At 41.8% G+C, this 18951-nt stretch overlaps 1 protein-coding gene across 38 annotated transcripts in view; it reads right to left on the minus strand.

Moving 5' to 3' along the window:
* EPB41L3 (erythrocyte membrane protein band 4.1 like 3) overlaps positions 1 to 18951 on the minus strand; it is a 210059-nt gene that overhangs the window by 127968 nt on the left and 63140 nt on the right. For 24 of the 38 annotated variants that reach the window (XM_081149593.1, XM_081149584.1, XM_081149597.1 and 21 more), the window contains exon 1: positions 3833 to 3954. The exons of 11 other annotated variants lie outside the window; for them this stretch is intronic. The gene's annotated coding sequence lies outside the window, so the exon portion shown is untranslated. Of the gene's footprint in view, positions 1 to 3832; positions 4061 to 18951 lie in introns of those variants that run through there. 3 more of the 38 variants (XM_081149580.1, XM_081149602.1, XM_081149607.1) reach the window with 3 other exon arrangements.

Genomic DNA, 18951 nt, shown 5'->3' on the forward strand with positions numbered 1-18951 from the left:
AGGTAAAGTCAATAAGAGCTGCAGCTTCTGTATTTCTTCCTTTCTTTATGCTTCCATCACATTAAATTCAGAAACCAAAACATAAAATATACTCTAGAGTTTCAGAACTTCAGATTTCCTCTTATAATTTATTCACCACTAATTTGGATGAAAAGTGTCTGTGATAATCTCTGCACTAGAATTCTAAGTTAGGCTTAAAGTTGTAAAATATTTTGCATATAAATAGAGATCAATTACCCCCAATCACTGCAGGAATCTTCTAAACTTTTCAAATCTGTAGCTTTTTCCACTTTTACCAATTGCCAACTGCAATCATATCACTTAAAAATAAATCAGAATTTGTTTTATTTGCCTACCCAGAAAATAAACTATCATTATAGGCACCAAACACTTCAAAAAGACAACACCAATAATCTAAACAAAGAATTTAGTAAGAATGCTATTTTGGTACAAAGACTTGCAAGAAGTATATTGACTCTATGCATAAAAAATATATAGACTCATTATTCTTGTTTTTAAATAAAAATTTTTAAATGGCCCTTTTAAAAAACTAGAGTATTTTGCTCAATAAAAGGAATATTCAATGATTTCTACTATTGCACCAAAAAACCCCCAACAACAACAACAATAAAAACTCTTCTTCCTTGCTCTATGAAACACCTTTTCCCATTCATTCATGTCTACCTTCCAATTCTCTAAACCATACCTTACAGAGGGGTTCAACTTGAGAAAGGAGAGTCTCATTCATTTATTAGGCAAAGTTAAAGCCAGCAAGATGCTTAACACCATCTGGTTTTGCCTGCTCCACCCTTGTTTCCTCTGAGCCATAGTGATGTCACAACACTGGGCAGGGCAATGACTTCACTGCTCCAGTCCTTTCTTGTGAGCACATAATTCTTTGCAGCTAAGGCAAATCAAATGACAGCAGAACCCTCCAGGAGAGCCTGATATATTCTCAACAAATAGGCAGTTAGCTAGCCTTTTGAAAGAAATACATTGCAGTGATTGCACTATTAAAGATCTCTCTAAATGAAGTGGTGCTAAAGATAAATTGACTCATGGTTTTCAATGTAAGTCTATAATTTCTATGGTAAGTCATAATAAAGCTGACATTCAAAGGAAAACTGTGGTTGGATACTTGGAAGAGACTATGGAAACTAAAGATGACCTGGGTAGTAGAGTACTTAAGAAACCTCTCTCTTTATTAGAGTCAAATTTTCATAGAAAAGAAACATGTATTTATTTTTCAGCCCATTCTTAGAGTTCTATTTTACTGGAGAGGACATGAATTCTAATTTGTGAATTTTAAGACTTTTTTTTTAAAGCACTAACTTAAAAGATGAATGTTTATTTTACAACATGTAGGAAAATCTCTTGGACAGCATGTTCCAGCATATTTAATCCAACATACAGCAAATCCAGAAGAATTCCCGAAATAATGACAATATATCTCTCAGTACATGAAGGGTTACCTCTTTTCTTCTTGGGTGGCCCCTGAATGCATTTGACCAAACAATTAAAAAACACACCAATATACATATAAAATGGCATCTAATTAAGTAAAAAAAAAAAATTTAAAAATCCCTGATCTCCAAATTGCAACGCAATTCAAAGTTGGCCCAAGTCCAAGCACTGTACAAGAATTGACAAAAATGGCTTTTGACCTAAATCACTTTTATGCAGAAGAAATCACTTAAAAATTAAAGATAAATATTTCAGAGACACTGACCTTTGACCTGTATCTTCCCAAACCTTTACCTAAAAGGGATTTACAAATTAAATAAAGTAGCAACTCTTCTTAATACATCATTCGAAAAACATCCTATTTTGCAAAAAAATTATTTGCCTGAAGTGTACTGTCTAGATAAACTTTATGAAGTAACTTGGGCATCTTATATTTCCCTCTGCTAAACAATCAGAAAATGCAAATGAGACATTTTGTATTCCGCTATTTTATTTTTATCAGTGCCTTCTGAAATTAACAGTCACACTTCTCAATTCAGAATTTATTTCTTCTCACAATAACTTTGTTACTCCAACTACAGTTTTAAAAGTTTGATACCAAAATTAACATGCATTTTTTTAAAACCTTGTCTGAGCCAAGACATAAATCACCTCCCATTCCCCAGAGTTCACTGGAGCTTGATGTGCTCCCTTTTCTTAATAGGGCTTTTCTGCTTAATTTGCTGTAATTGATGTTACGTCCAGGGCTCCCAGATATACGTGGAGTTTTATCTTTTTAGTTTCCTTAAGACTTTAAAAATCAGTGTAAAATTCAAAGGGAATGTTTTTAACACTTGGCATGATGCCTCTTCCACTAGGAAGTTAACGCTAGCAGGGAAAACTCCAACACACCTGGTCGCCTCAGAGAGCCTAAAAATGGGCCCCCCAAAGGACAGGCAGGATATCTGCAAAAGCAATTCCACAAGACTGATGTAAAAAAAAAAAGCTGAAACACCAACTTAAACACGTAATGGAAGCACTGCATTTGAGCAGGACTGCCTGGCCCTCTCAGGATTTCTCAGCCCAGCCTCCAGGAGTAATTAGTAACACATGTTTTCTTTATCATTCTATTAGTTCTGCAACAATCTCTTCCCAGCTCTAACCCGGGACTTCAACTGGAGGAGAAAACCCTAGAAAACTTTGGATCTGTAAATATAAAAACCCAAAAGGAAAGAACGCTCCCACTGCAAAGGACCACAGTTACAATTTACTAGGTAACCACACCCACCGCATTGCAGAAGCCATGAACTTGATGGGGGGGTGGGGGGGTGAAGGGAGAAGCGAAAGGGGGAGAAGGGAGGGGAAGAAGTAGAGCAAGATTAGAGGGGAAACCCAAGACAGCAAGCCCCCACGGCCAGAGCCGGGAAAGCCCCGCCAGGAACGGGCCGAGACCACGACTCCAGGGGACCGGGGCCCCGCCGCCCCGCCCCCACCGCCGCAGAGCCGCTCTCCCAGACAGCTCCCCCCGCGGCTCCCAGTCCCGCGGGCGCCAGGTGAGCGGCGCCGCTCCCGGCCCCTCGGCCTCCCCGAGCAGGGGGGCAAGGGCAGGGAAAGCGGGGCGCCGGGGCCCCGCAGGTGCCCGGGTCAAGAGCAACGTCTTCAGGACTCTCCCTCCTCGTTCCCGTCCGCCGGGCTGCAGCCCCGCCGCCGTCTGGGAGAAGCTGCCCCAGTTCGGGGAAGGAGACAAGTTACATAAAAGCGCCGGTCCGCTCCCGAGCCGGGATGCTTTGTGCGGAGCGCACCTTACCCCCGCGCCGCGCACCTCGGACGAGCCGCAGCCAACCGCGCTGGGCTCAGGGACTCTCCGGTCGGCCCCCCACCCCGGGCGGCGCCGCAGTGTCGCACCCCCTGCCCCCCACCCTCCCCGCTCGGCCGTCTGGCCCTCGCCCCCACCCCAAGGGGCAACTTAAAACATGGCGCCCCGAACGGGGGATTTAGGCAAATTGACCGAGAAACGGCGCGGGAACCGAGCCGCCCTTCTCGGCGAGGGCTCCCAGGGAAAGCCGCTCGGGCGGGAGGCCGGTGCTCAGGCTCCGCACGCCGGCCCAGCAAATGCTGCAGCGCGGCGGCGGGCGCGGCGGGCGCGTCCCCGGGCCCCAGGCTGGGCGCACAGGCTCGGCCCCGGGGGTCCCAGCGGGCGGCCGGGCGAGATCCGGGCTCGGGCCCGGCGGGCTCCGGGCTCCAGCGATTCGGGCGGCCGGGCGGCACGGGGGCCACGCGTCAGGGGCGCAGCCCTGCGCGCTTCGCCCCCGGCCTCCAGCTCATCCTCCGCACCTCGCAAACGGGAGACCCCCTCGAATCCCCCCGCGCCAGCAGGCAGAAAAGTTACCTCGGTTGGGCAGGGAGCCCGGGAGCGCGGCGGCGTGGGGACGGGCTCTGCTCACGTCCTCCGGGCTGTGCGCAGGAGGCGCGGGCGTGGGGAGGAAGCCGCAGACCGGGCTGCTCCGCCGCGGCTCCCCGCCCCCCTCGCGGGAGGCTCGCGGCTCGGCGGAGCTGCGGCGGGGCACACGCCCAGAGACGGCGCGGAGAGGCCCGCGGCGGCCTGACTCCGAGTGCCGGCTGCGGGGGAGGGAGGGGCACCGCGGTACTTTAGGACAGTTACGTGCTAACAGCCTTCTCCATCCTGCCGCGGGGTCAGGCTGGGGACAACGCCTCGATACAGTTGCTAATAGCGGTAGCCTTTGGATGTCCACCTAGATTACTGCCAGGGCCCGCTATACCCTTCTCAGCCCTCCTAGACACCCCCTTTGGGGGGGGGGGGGCGGAGGATGTTCTTGACTTCAGGTGAATTATTTATTGACTTAGGGACTACAGTAATTTTTTTTCTTTTTGAAAGTAAAAAAAATTAAATTGTTGGCATCTTGCACACGTGGGCTCGCAAGAAATATTAAGTTAATGGAGAAGACATGCATTAAAGGTGAGGGAAGAGGGTTTTCTGTCTTTCAGCAGCCCCTTCTCCCTCTTTGTCCCCCCTCCCCACCATAAATATTCACAGTTACAGGTGGTGTCCTAAGCTTCCCAGACTAACAGGAAGTCATTATTGATAAGCTTTGCACTGAAATGGAGAGGAGGGGGCTCACACTCTGATTTGTAGGTGAAAAATTCTTTCTGGTCATCTCACATCTAAGTTCTAACCAAGTAACCCAGGCATATTTATTAAAATGTTTAAGGCCCTCTCCATGTACTCCTTCCTAGTCACCCTTCCAAGAGCTCACCAACTGATACAGAGAGGGGAAATGGGCTCACAAAAATATTGCATTTACTGTTGGGTGCTAAAGATGTGATGCACCCCAGACGAGCCCACAGCCACCACCCACCCCGGGCACAGGGGACCACAGATTATGATGCCTGTGGCAGAGATTCGTGGGTCTGGTCTGTCCCTGAGAGTTGGCCTGGGTTTCTAGGACCGGGAAAACAGCAATAGAAAAGGGGAGGGGGCATTTTTCAGATTGTATGGGAGAAAGGTTGGAAAATTATGGTTACTCGTTGCTATGGAGTTTATGGACCTGTATTCTGTAGATGTGCCTGCTTTGGGAAATTTTTACGAAGAAAACGTGGCATATTATGTTACTGGAAAAATAATCTGTTGACACAGCTAAGACTAGAATGGATGGGCAAATACCAGGAGCTGATAGGAAGTGACTATGGCATTGTTCCAAGTAACAGAGGTAACAAGAGCCTGAACTGCCTTTAAAGTGACAGATAGAGAGGTGATAGTTCAAATTCTGGGTGATATATTTGGAGATCACCTGTATTAATTTCCTATCAGGGCCACATGAGTGTAGAAGCATATATACACATAACACATTTGTACTTGCGTGGCTGCCTGTGTTGCATATAAGACCTGTAAATGAAGAAGGGATTCATTTTCCTTTTTTGTGTGCGCACTATAGCGTACTCCTTTAAAAGTGGACTTGAACAAATTGTACTGTTTACAACAAACATTAAGTTGGCATTATCAATTCAAGACACAGATGGTTTTATATTTTCATTCATTTTATTGCCATATTTTTGCTATTTTTTTTAACTGAAAGCAAACTGTTTTCTTCCTAATTCATGAATCAATCTTTTTCATGATGGAGAAAATTAGCAGTAGTGTACAAATGTCTGTTTCCTTGGGAGAAAATGTTAGAGTCTTAAATATTTTTTAAAAGTTAGAAGTACCTAGCTAATTATACTAATATTCCATGAATTCAAAATTTGAGGTAAAGAACATACTGCTTCCCAGTTTAACAGTTAATCTGGGAAGCAATTACTGTGGAACCCTTTGGGCTTGACCAGCACTCATTATTATTTTTGGTTTTCCCCAGCACAGATATGGAGAAAAAGAAATCTCAAACTCAAGAGCAGCACATAGCTCCATCAGTCAGTAACTTGCTTGCATCTCTGTAATAAACTCTCTTTCATCTACCTTGTTAATATCATGTAGGAGCTGCTCCTCTTAGTCATCTCTGTCTCCCCACAGTGCCTCACTGGGTACATTGCAAGCCAAGCATTGAACATTTTCATGAATGGACATTGAATAATGAACTAAGTTTTCACTTTATTTTGAGTGTTCAGTTTCTCAAGTATAAAATAAGTTACTATTTCCAAAATCATTTATGCTTCAAAAATACTAGGGTCCCATTCTGTACAGCAAAAGAAACCATCAATGAAGCACAACCAAAAGGGAGAAAATATTTGCAAACAATACCTCTGTTTAGGGGCTAATATACAAATGTATAAAGAACTCATACAATTCAAAAACAAAAATATAATCCAGTTAAAAATGGGCAGAGGACCTGAACAAACGCTTTTCCCAAGAAGACATACAAATGGCCAACAGGTATATAAAAAGACACTCAACTTCACTAACTATTAGGCAAATGTAAATCAAAACTGCAATGAGATACCACCTCACACCTGTTAGAATGGCTGTTATCAATAAGGAAAAAAAGTGTTGGAGAGGTTGTGGAGAAAAAAGAACCCTCCAACACTGCTGGTGGGAATGTAAACTGGTACAGCCACCATGAAACACAGTATGGAAGTCCTCACAAAGTTGAGAATAGAGCTACCCTCCATGCCTCTTCTGGGTATCTACCTGAAATATTTGAAAACATTTATTTGCAAAGATATGTGTATTCCATGTTCATTGCAGCATTATTCACTATAGCCAAGACATGGAGACGACCCAAGTGTCCTTAGATGGGTGACTGAATAAAGAAGATGTGGTGCATGCATTCAATGGAACACTACGCAGCCATAAGGATGAATGAACGACTGCCATTTGTGACAACAGGGATGGACCGCGAGGGTATCATGATGAGCAAAATAAGTCTGATGGAAAAGGACAAGAGCCATGTGAGTTCACTCATGTGGGATATAAAACAAAGCAACAAACAAACAAAAACAGACTCACAGACGAGCACAGCATGGCGGCTGCCCGGAGAGAAGGGGAAGGACAAAGAGGGGAAAGGGGGCAAACACCTGGTGGGGGAGGAGACTGGGCGCGGTGGTGAGCACAGTGCGGCACGGAGCCGGTGAGCTGCAGAAATGTGCACCTGAGCCTTACGGAATGTCATTAACCAACGCGACCCCAATACATTTAACTTAAAAATACTAAGGTTCCGTAAAATAGAATACATTATCACATCTTAATACCTGCTGAGTAAAAGCAACAGTGAAAAACCTATTTACTCTCATCAGGAAATAAAATAGTGAGCGCTTCCGCATGGAAAAGAGAAGGAACGTAGCAAAGTAGAAGGCAATGTGATGATGCCATTACAGTTGGATTTGCTTCCTTTCATGAATGTCTAATTTCTCCCTGTGTCTTTCTGACTTCCAAAGAATTCTTTTTTCTTGTCAATATATAACCCCTCATGGTGCTTTTCCAATAAGTTACAGAAAAGTAGTTCTTGAGTCCAAAAAACACCTTTTACATAGTACCAGAGTTAACGCAGATTTGGCATGAGAACTCAGATTTCTGGCTTAATATGTCCACATGGCAAACCCTGAAATAATCCATGAAACATGGGGAAACATTCCATGACTCCAGCCTAATGTCAAGATGCCCGTTCTAGTCTCTTCCACCATACTAAGGCTTACCTTACAACACTAATCTTACTTATGGATTTCTTGAAATTGCTCTAGTAGATATAAGATACATCACTGAAGACCAACAAGCCATCCAGAATTCTAGCTATGGTACAGAGAAAAGGAGCACAGCTAACTTCAACTTTAGATGTTGCGTAACTTCACCCCAAGCTGTGGAGACAGGATTCCCCATGAACCTCAATCCAACCGCAAGCATCAATAGCATACATACTCATTGGTATTGACACTCTGCTACCTGAAGAGCAATGATAACTCCAACCAAGGCAAGGGCAGAATTTTCAGGTTGTATTACAGCCAATTGTCAGCCTCATTGGCAAGACTCCAGAAAAAAATGATGGAGAAGCTGTCCATTGGAACTTTGCCCTCAAATATGAGGATTGGTAGACTATTGAAGCTTGTCCAAACCCTACAAACACTACTCAAATAAGGCATGCAACACTCAGTTTTCCTCTCTGACAATCTCAGACCACCCTTACCTAAAGAAGTGTGATATTTAAAAATATTTCCATATTCTTTAGTCCTTTAAGTTAACTGTTTTTCAACCTAAGCTGCCTTAGTAAAATGTCAACACTTGCAATAACTAGTTGAGGCTTATTGTATGCTCAGTATAATGTCTGGCACCTGAATTGCATATCAAGTCCTTGAAATCAGGACACAAAGTGTTCAGCCACAGCGTTACCAGGGACCATAAATAAGAAAAATACAGGGATGAATGCATAATTCAAATTCGTTTAAGAGTTTCTAGGTTCTAAGAATAGTGTCAACTTTACAGCTCATTAAGGCTTCCAGATGTTCTTTTTTACTCTGGGCCCCTATACATCATTTCAGGCATCTGAGTACATAGAGAGCACAGATGCAAAATGAAATTCAAAAAACACCAATAAGTACAAATGCAGCACAAAATATACAAAGGTATGTACATATGAGAGGGAGTAAGTTTAGACATGCTAAATCATTTAAAAAATAATTTCTATTCATCACGATTTCATGATTTGCCTCCTTTCTTTGTAATCTTGTAAAAATAATAGTTATAAGGGCAGGATTAATACATATTATGGCAATGTTATTGTATTAAAATACACCCTTATTAAATTATTTTGTTTCCTCCATTTCTAGTAAATTTTAGAAGTAAATCTCAGCACTTTTAAATAGAATAATTTCTAACAAAAATTTATGGTTTATTCTGATCCTCAGATCTTTATAAAGATTAAATGATGGTTAATTCTATTCTCCCATTAAGTAAAAATAAAAATCTATTAAGGATATTTTACATTTGGGCATTTTATATGTAATGGCAAAATAGAAAGTAGGTAATCTGTGATATTACTAAATTCAACTCCCAAGCTACTCACTATCTGAGACCACATTGATATCCCAAAGAGCGGATCAGTATTGGGTTATGCCAACACACTTAACATTTAATCACTTTTCCCCAAAAAGACATAAAGTAAATGCCAGCAAGCCTCTCAGTCTGCTGTAAAGTTATAAATCATCCTAGCCAGCTATTATATTTCATTCTAACAGCGATCAACAAGAATTAACTGAGGGAGAAAGATGGGTAATAAGACACAATCAGATGTCTTGTTTATTGTTGACTCTTTCTCCAGGGTTATTTTCCCCTCTTTAGGCAAACATGTCATAGTTAACTTTATAACTGAGAAATTTACAACTACACCAAGAAAAATGTCTCTTTTTTGCTGCTTATTTTGATTCCTGTTTTCCAGTATTATTTTCCATTATCAACTACCTAACTCAGTGATTTTCAACCTTTTCATCTCATGGCACACATAAACTAATTACTAAACTTCAGCGGCACACCAAAAAAATCTATTACATTTTTTGCCGATCTGACAAAAAAACAGGTATACTTTTGATTTACTCACACCAGATGGCTATTGCTGTGTTAGCTGTTATTTTTTTGATTGACAATCTAAGGGAGAAGAGGTCAGTGCCCCTGATTAAATAGTCAGGTACTGCATGTTTTAAAAATTCTTGTGGCACACTGGTTGAAAATCACTGGTCTAACTACATGCATACTTTAACAGTGTGAGTACAGTCTGAAAATGTGATTCTACTCTCATCCACAGCTTCCAAAACATCCTAGGAATCAATGAAAACATCATCTAGAATATCTGTATCCCTTGAAATAAACTTAGTGTTCAATAGGTCAAAGCCATTTTAAAGAAAGCCTCTGCTATTGACTCTTTCCTGTTCAAGATGTTTATCAGGGACTCGTCAGAACATCCAAGGTGGGCTTACTTGCGGATGATACAAATCCGAGGATGCCGGAATTTCTCAATTCAGGCTGTTTGTGAAGAGTTTTATATTTTCATGTCAACAATAATCTTAGAAAGCAATAAAAGTTTTCACACTATTTAGAATCACTTGGAGGGTTTGTTAATAATGTAGATTCTTGGATCTAACCCCAGAATAAGCAAATCAGAAGCTCTGGGGTGGGGTTCAGAGAGCAGGCACTTTTAACTGGTTCCCCAGGTGATTCAAAATCACACTCAATTTTGAGAAATACCGATGTAGGTGACCAGTGTACAATACTAATCACACAGGTGACAAAGTTGCCATATTTTTCAGATGTTTAATAGAAGTTGAAACAGAGAAAAGTGGTGGGAGGACAGCCTCATTCAGCCACTTATAAGTGAGCTGAGCTAAAGAGAGCCTATACAGTCAGCACACATTTTGCAAGATTTATTGTCTGGGTCCTGTCGTTGTATGCATCAATTTCCAAGAGTGGTTCATTAACAATAAGAATAGTAATAAATAACAATGAAAGATTGTTCTGTACCCAATTCCAACAATAATTGGATTAGATGCCCATTTTTTGAAGATTGCAGTAACACTACAACTCTGGCCTTAATTTCCAAGTGCACAAAACATTCTTTACAAAGTTGCCAAGGGATGTCTCAGTAAAATGGGAAATGGAGAATTAATTGCTGGCAGCTTTGGTTAAGTTTGAGATTTGACTATACCTAACCCAGCAAACAGAGACTTTAAATAATGAATACCGTTTGGTATAACATACATATGCTAACAAGAATCCCCTGCACTGATTAGTGAAAATTAGTGAAACAAATTAAAGAAATTGACCAGAGGCTACATCTTTCTTCCCTTAGGCACAGCATGAGGAATTTTGTTTCAGAAAAAAAACAATATCCTTAATCTCATCAAATTACTATTGTTTATTTTATAGGCCTTGTATTTTTTGTATCAATTTGTAAGGTTATTTTTGTTTTATAATTGATGAAACTTATAGCATGATAAACTTAAATCTCATGTTACATATATATATATATTTGAGTAATAAAAATAATTTAGGACAATGTGAGGGGCATTAGAAATATTTTCTTTTATTAGAGGGGTGTTAAAGAATGAGATTTCAGCTCAATCAAAGAAGACTGCGATTCTAATATGGAACCAGGCTGTATTATAAGCAGTGGGCTCTCTAGCTAGAATTTTCAGAGTATAGATACCAAATGACATCTGCCAATAATGCCCCAGAAGTGATTCCTCGATCAGGTAGGTACTTAGGCAAGATCATATTTAATGTCCCGTCCAACTCAGATTAAATTGTTTTCCAAGTGTTTTCCACTCAGGAACCAGGACTTGCCCACAATTCTTCACTGTTGAGGTAGAAACTCAAATGTTGACTTCGTTAAGATATACTGACTCTGTGTGTGTGTGTGTGTGTGTGTGTGTGTAGTCAGTATATATAGTCTACAAAACTTCTCTGTTTTGAGATTAATCTGTCACTGATGTGGTGCTTTTTTCCATAACTCTGAAGACAATTTCCACTACCTTTCCCCTCCCACATGTCTTCTCTGACCCATCAACTCTAATCCACTGTCCCATCCTTGCTCATCTGACCTTTCTTTATCTCTGGGCCAGGTTTGACTGAGTTGCCTTAGGTGGATGGGCATGATGTTGTTTGAGCCAAGGTATAAAGACTCTAAGTGGGAAACCATTATACTTCTAAGTCTTTCTGAATTTCCCCCAGGTGTTCCAATGCCCATTCCCAAGTTATTTCACTGTTTAACAAAATCAAGCAGGCATGCAGTTACCATACCTTGTTCATGAATGCCATACGGCTTGATGAACAGAGTACTAGATAATATCGCAAAATTGTTTTGTGTCCTTGAGCAAATTTCAGCTTCTCTTGATATCAATATCTAGTGAAGTCCTCCTTCCATTTTCTGTTCTATTAGAATAGACTGGTGGTTCTCATCATGGCTGCATATTAGAAAAATCACTTGGGGGAACTTTTTAAGAATAGCAACTGAAGTTAATTATCATGGCTGGGTGATAGACACGTGAGCTTATTATTATGATTCTCTCTACTTGGTGTACATTTGAAGTATTTCACAGTAAAAATTTAAATTAAAAAATAATTTTAAAATACTTATGCTTGAGATCTACACCAAACCAATTAGATCAGAACCTCTGGGGCGAGTATTTTTTAACATTCCCAAAGTGATTTTTATGTGTAGGCACAGTTGAGAAACAGGAAGAGTAAAAAAAAAAAAAAATGAAAAAACACACACTAAAGTACAATATTAAGTTGAATGTTAAGAATTCCTCAAAAGCAGGATGCCATAAAAATAAATGTTAATAGCAATGACCTATTTATATCTTTAAACAATTACCTGAGGTACTTGGTAAAAGCCACTAGGATAGACATGAATGTACCCATTATCTTCTATGAAGCTAGTTGTTTTTTGAACACATCTTTGGTTTCCTTGGCAGTGCCTGCCATCAGATTTGTTGATATTCACACTCTTTAGAGGGAACCTATTACTGTAGCTGGCTGCCCATTTCATTGTAATGTGTCAATAAAATGCTGGCATATTTAACAACAGGCATAAATAACTCATCACATACTAAATATCATGACTAGAATTTCAACAGCTCTTCACTCCAAAGGAAAAAATATCCTTCATGGTTTTATTCCAACATCCTGTGTGAGTTAGAGAGAATGCAGAGCATTCATGATTATCTTAGGTGATGAATAATAGAAGGTTCTAGCATGTAATTAGAGGAGTCTAATAGAAATCATGTCTAAATAAATATAATCCTAATGTTTTATGAATTGGAGCTGGTGATTTTCCCCCAGGGATGTTCAGTTCAGGCACTGGGATTCTACATCATGTGCCCAGTCCTGGGACCACTATTTTTACTAAGAACCAAATTTACTAAACATTTACCTTGTGCAAAGAATGGTTTTATGAGCTACTCTATGAGAATACCTAGTTTTACCATCACAGAGATAGATTCTGTCATTACCCCTATTTTACAGAAGGAGTAAATGATGCAGAAGCAGATTCAACAATGTGTCCAAGGTTACACAGATATGACCAGTAAAGCCAGGATACAAACTTGGGTGGTCTGACACCTGAGCGACACCTGTAAGGCCTCTAACTATATGGTCAAATATATATACATACATGCACACGCACATATTTGGTTAAATCTCATGAAATTGCCAACATTCAACTGGTTTTTGGCTTTTGAAACCAGTAATTTATAGTACAATAATGTAGTGCAATGACAAAACATTGACTTAACTATGAATGTAGAGAAGCACTGAGTTAAGTAATTACTGTTTCTACCCCCACGGGCATGTTAGAGAACAGGAAAGGTTTTCTGAAAAGTCCCTAGAATACTAATATAGAAAGAATACTCAGGTTTTTTATAGTCTAAGAAGCTACTTGAAGAACTTAAGGCAAAAACTAATAAAATTTTCGAAATTATTAACTTTTATTTAACACCTACTAGGTGCCAAACACTGTTTTAAGCGCTTCATATGTATATTATCTCTTTTTGACCCATAGGTCTATCGGGGAGGAATTCTTATGATGCACATTTTACAGATGGTAAAACTGAGGCCACTGAACAACTAATTAACTTGTCCCTGGTCACACATTTGTGAAGTAATGGAGCCATGCAATTTTATTTTGGAAACTGTGCTCTTAACCACAATGCTAAGTTGTTCCTACAGAATTCCATATGTCCAGTTGAATTTCCTCTACAGAAAAAGGGATACTGAATTTTAAAAAACTTACTACAAGTGGATTCTGTGTATAGATATGTACCTATTTTACTAAGAAGAGCATTCCATTATGATTTCAAGTTTGAGAGAAGTTCAAAGGAGAATGCTCTAATCCACTGGTAAATCCTAGTGGCTCTCTTTATCTTCAAAATATATGCAGAATCCACCACTTCTCAGCGCACCCGCTGCTAGCACTCCGGTGCAAGCCACCATCACCCCTCCCCCTGGGTTCCCACAACAGCCTCATCACATTTCTCTCTCCTGCCACCCTGGGATCTTTCCAGTCCTTCTCCAAACAAAAGAGATTGTGATCCTTGTAAAACAAGCCAGATCACATCGCTTGTGTTCAAAGCCTCCCAAGGCCCTCGGACCTGCATCATTGCCCTCATGCAATCCAGCCGCACCGTTCTGACCACATCTACAGCCGCGCTCTGTGCCTTGCCCACTTGGGCCTCCTTGCAGATCCTCAGACCAGCCAGGCATCTCCCACCTTTGTATCCTCTCTCCAATATGCTAACACTCTCGCCTCCTTCAAGTCTGCCCACATGCCCTCTCACAGAGGCCTTCCCTGGTAGCTTTACTAAGAACTGTGACTGGCTACCCAGCATGCCTACCCCCTCACCCTACTCTACTTTTCTTTTTTAAAAAAATCACCTAACATACCCATCATTTCCTTCTTTATTGTCTGTTTCCTGCCATTTTCCACATAAGTCACACAAAGACAGGGGTTCTGGGCACCTGTTGGCCGGGTATCTCAGCAACCTGGAACAGTGCCTGGCATAGGGAGGCCATTCAGTACCTGTCTGTTGAATGAGAGAATGAAGAAAGCAGCAGGGATTATAAAATATGAGACTCTGGGGATAAGAACGACTAGAGGGATAGAAAGTACAGAATTGAAGAGGTTGGTTGCCCAGGGTTGAGATTAGATGCTAGAAGGAAGAGATTCTGAAAGAAGAACTGTAAGAAAGAACAGTGGATATGTGATCAAAATGTGTGCATTGTTATGTGCAACACACCTCCTCCAGATCTACAGGTGGAACTGATATGGGCAAAGTCTCCCAACCAACCACCCTAAAAGGCTCCCCATCCTCACCCTAGCCAACACGGATGTCACCAGCAGGGTGCATCTCCCAGAACATCCTCAGACATGAGAGGGAAGAATAGTAAAGCCACCCCATTTCAAATGCCACTGGGTCATATCTTAATATCAGGGTGACTTAACAAGCACTTGTCTTCTCAGAACAATAGAAAATATGACAGGATCCAAGTAGGACCCTCATTACTCATCTGCACAAACAATGCAAATGACCACTGCAGTGGAAAATGTCAGGTCAACTGATGCAGAAGTGTCCAGGCTAATATTATTTTTCATATCAATGGTTGCCATGGTAACATTTACAATGATTTAGCAATGACCACACAGTGAATACTTTTAAGAAGCTGCTGGAGGAAAAGAACTCACAGTCCACACTCTGTCTTCACAAATCACTGTCATCCCACCTGTTTCCATTAAATGGCTCACTTCTTTTGATTGCATGTGGCATGCCCACAGAAGGTGAGTTTTAGATTCTATCATTTCAAGCTTGAAGCCTGTACTGTGTTTTTTCATTTGGTCTGCATTAAGGCTTTATTCAGTGATTCACAGTGCCTTTTCAAAGGTCACCAGGTCACTCCTTCATCTGCCAAAAATGTCTCTTAATCCCTAGCCTCTACCCCCCAGGGCACCCAAGCCATAAGGCTTCCCACCCTCTAGTTACCCTCTGGAAGGAGTTTCTTTGTGGATTCCCTTTGCCAACTTTATGCAACAGTCACACTTTAAACAAATTTCAGCAGACAGAATATCTTAACCACTCTCTTCATGCCCTTGGCTCCCCCCCCACACACACACACTAGATTGCAAGCTCTGTAAGGGCAGCAGGTATCTCTTATTTTATTCATATTTGTTTTCTGCCAGTATGAGCAGCATGGCACATTAACCCTGAGGGGAGGACCCTGACAAAACTCCTAGCACTAAGTCCTAGAGAGCTTAGTGAATGACACCACCAATTCCCAGTCATGTGAGTTAGAAATCCTAGTGTCTTCCTGCCACCTTACTCTCCCTCAACCCCTTTATCAGACCTATTACCCAGTCCTTTGCATTTTACCTTAAACTCCTAGATTTGTCCACATATCCCTCTCCCCACCCTCCATCCTGTAATTGTCTCTTCTCCGGTCTCTAATACAGTTTCCCGGACATGAGTGAGCTCTCAGAGAGAGGGTGATGCTGTGGCCTGCTGCTCTATTAGGACATTCCCAGCCCAATATTCTCAGGGTGTGGACAACACTCTAACACAGCCCCAGTGCCCAGAATTCTCTCTGGGCTTCTGAAACATGCCCCCTCCCTCCATTCTTGTTAGACTAGCCACCTCACTGCTCCTTTTTATCCAGTTCCCTAACTTAGGTCACATATCCTCATGAAGGGCTCTGGCAGTGCAGTCCCTCTGCTTTCCAGCATTGCCACCATTGCATGTGTGATTACCTGATGAGCCACTATGTCCCTTCACTAGATGCAAGTCCCAATGGAGGACTAGGGTTGCTTCTGATCACCACCGTGTTCCCAACTGGCACACCACCCAGCACACAGGAGACACTCAGTGAACATTCATGATAAACAAATGTCCATGGACTGTCATGACTGGAAATGATACAATTCATAATGGTTAGGTGTCTGCCTGCACAGCTGGTAGCGAGGGGCTTGCTGCTTCTGGATACAAAGGAAAAGCAAACACATGACGCAAATCGACAAGGCACATTGGACCTGGGACACCTAAGTAAGGCTCACAGTGAGCTCTCAAATATTTATCCATATCATTTGCAAACGGGACTGAGGAGGGACCAAAACTTGCCATTTTTCCTGGGGGTATGGCCAGAACAGGAACCTTTGTCGCCTGAAATGCTGCCACTAGAGGAGGGAGAGTGACACAGGTCTTCCTCAGTCCAGAGCATCAGCCTCTGAACCTCACTACTGATTCACATGTGCTCAGTGATTAATCCTGCTGGAGAAATTAAGGGGCAGAAAAAGAAAAGACACTTGTATGGTGATCAGGGATGGATGGAGGGGAAGCCAGGCAGATAAGGAGTCTCTATCCCTGGCCCCATGCATGTGGTGGACAGGGCACGAGGCTTGGAGTCAGCTGACCGGCTCCTCCACGCCAGCGCCCTTAACCTTGGCTTGGCCCACGTTGCTTCATCTCCTTTTATCTGCCTTTTCATTTCTAAACTAAGTGACTAAACCTGCTTCAAGGGCCATTGAGAGGATTAAGTGAAATAATTGATGTAAGAAGCACTTAGTGAGCTCTAAGTGTCATACAACAGTGTGTTGCAGTTATGGCCGCGGCTCACAATAATACCACTTGACCACTCCCTTGGCCAGTGCAGCCCAGAAGTCCGCGAGGCCTCCCTCCTTCCATCTCACTTCGGTGACCGTCGTGATGCAGAAGCTGAGCAGGGGTGCCCTTCGAGAACAGCCCCGCAGAAGGAAGGCTCTGGGCCCTCGGTAGGCGTTTTGAACTTACAAATGCACTTCAGAGAGGAGCTGGGAAGCCGCAGCAGGGAGCTCTTAGAAGTGAATCTGCTGGTACTGCTAACTTGGTTATGCTGTCTGACGGAAAGGGGGTAAGTTCACATCTGCTAGGCGACAACAGGCCTCTGGGACCTAAACCACTGGAGCAGGGCTTTACAAGTGCACAGAAATTCCCACCGCCAAGGGGACTATTATGCGACCCTCTGCACCGGCAGCAGACATGAACCTAATAAAAATTTGGAGCTGGGTAACAGAGAGTGGCATTTGTGTACAGATACCATTATGCTTATGTGGAGAGTTTACACTGGCAATATACAGCAGAATTGTGCATTATATTTAATTATAGATAAGCCACACAGCCTAGGTGTTAAGACCTGAGTTTAAACCTGGTCTGAATCTGCTGGCTGTGCAGTAAGTTACCCTTCAAGACCTCGGCGTCTTAGTTACAAAGCCGGAATGACCACGTCATTCTCTTCATGGCATCACTTGAGAATCCAATATGTTAAGCTTTTCCTATTGTGCCTGGCACATAGTGAGTACATTATAAATGTTAGCCATTATTATGAATATTTACCCAAAAATACATTACTGTACGTTTCCCTAAGGGTCCTTGTCTGGGGGAGAGGGCACAACAAGACAAACGTTCACATTCTCCAGTGTGCTTAGTCTTTGACAGCGGTGCTTGAATTCCATTAGCTGACAGCAAGTATGAGTCTTTTGAACTTTAGGGAGCATTTTGTTTGCCAACATTACACAGAGTCTGCAATTAATTTAATAATAGTTGCTAAAGTGAAATGTTTCCAAGATCATTTCTGTATAATCCTTCAAAAAAAGAATAGTCTTTTTTTTTGCACTCCTTATGAAGATGAATAAACTTTTTTTTATCCTTCCTTTAGAGGACTTTGTGATCTTCAAAATATTTGGCTACAGTTTTATTTTTATGAAGTTGAGACAGGCAAGTGACTCAAAAGTTGCAGATCAAATGGAATAGATGACAATGTTTTCTACAATGGAATGTTCTCCTATCATTAAGTCTGGACTTATTAATAGCCCTACTTACGAATTAATGGGAAAAGTAATTTTCCCTGGCTTTGTAATTGTTAACACCCATTTTATGAAAGAGAGAGAGAGACAAAGTTTTGGGTCCCATGGAGTGTCTACCTTAACTGTAGAAGTCCCTGCTTCCGCCATCAGATCTCTGCTCCTTCCCCGTATCTTACAAGGACAGAGAATGTTTCAGTGGGGCTATCTGCTGTCCCCTAGCTAACTCAACAGCCACCAGCAACAGGACTCTGAAGGCAAAACTTCATAACAGCAATACAAAACATGGCAATTCGGTGTAAGTGAAATACTGCAGCTTATCCTTACATCAAATGTATCATGGATAAAATAGGCTTTCATCCAATTACCTGGGAAGCCAACCACTAAAACAGGCTCTTATGGGAAAATGTGAGTTCCAAATAATCAATCTACAAATGAACTTTTGGATGTAAATGTTTATAAATTCACGGCTATTTGGTTTAATTTGAAACCCTCTTACAGTTCATATCAATCATGTAACATTTACTTTGTTACCTCTCTAGAAAAATCTATGAAGACTAAATGAAATTATTGACAGCTTCATTACCATCTCAGATTCTTTGTATGTGATCTAAATAAAATATTTTTCATCTACCACATAATTGATAGTTTTTCTAGTTAGGCCCATGGAAATTTATTATACTGCACCCACTAT

This window comes from Miniopterus schreibersii (genome assembly GCF_964146895.1).
Source record: "Miniopterus schreibersii genome assembly, chromosome: 10".
Taxonomy (NCBI): Eukaryota; Metazoa; Chordata; class Mammalia; order Chiroptera; family Miniopteridae; genus Miniopterus; species Miniopterus schreibersii.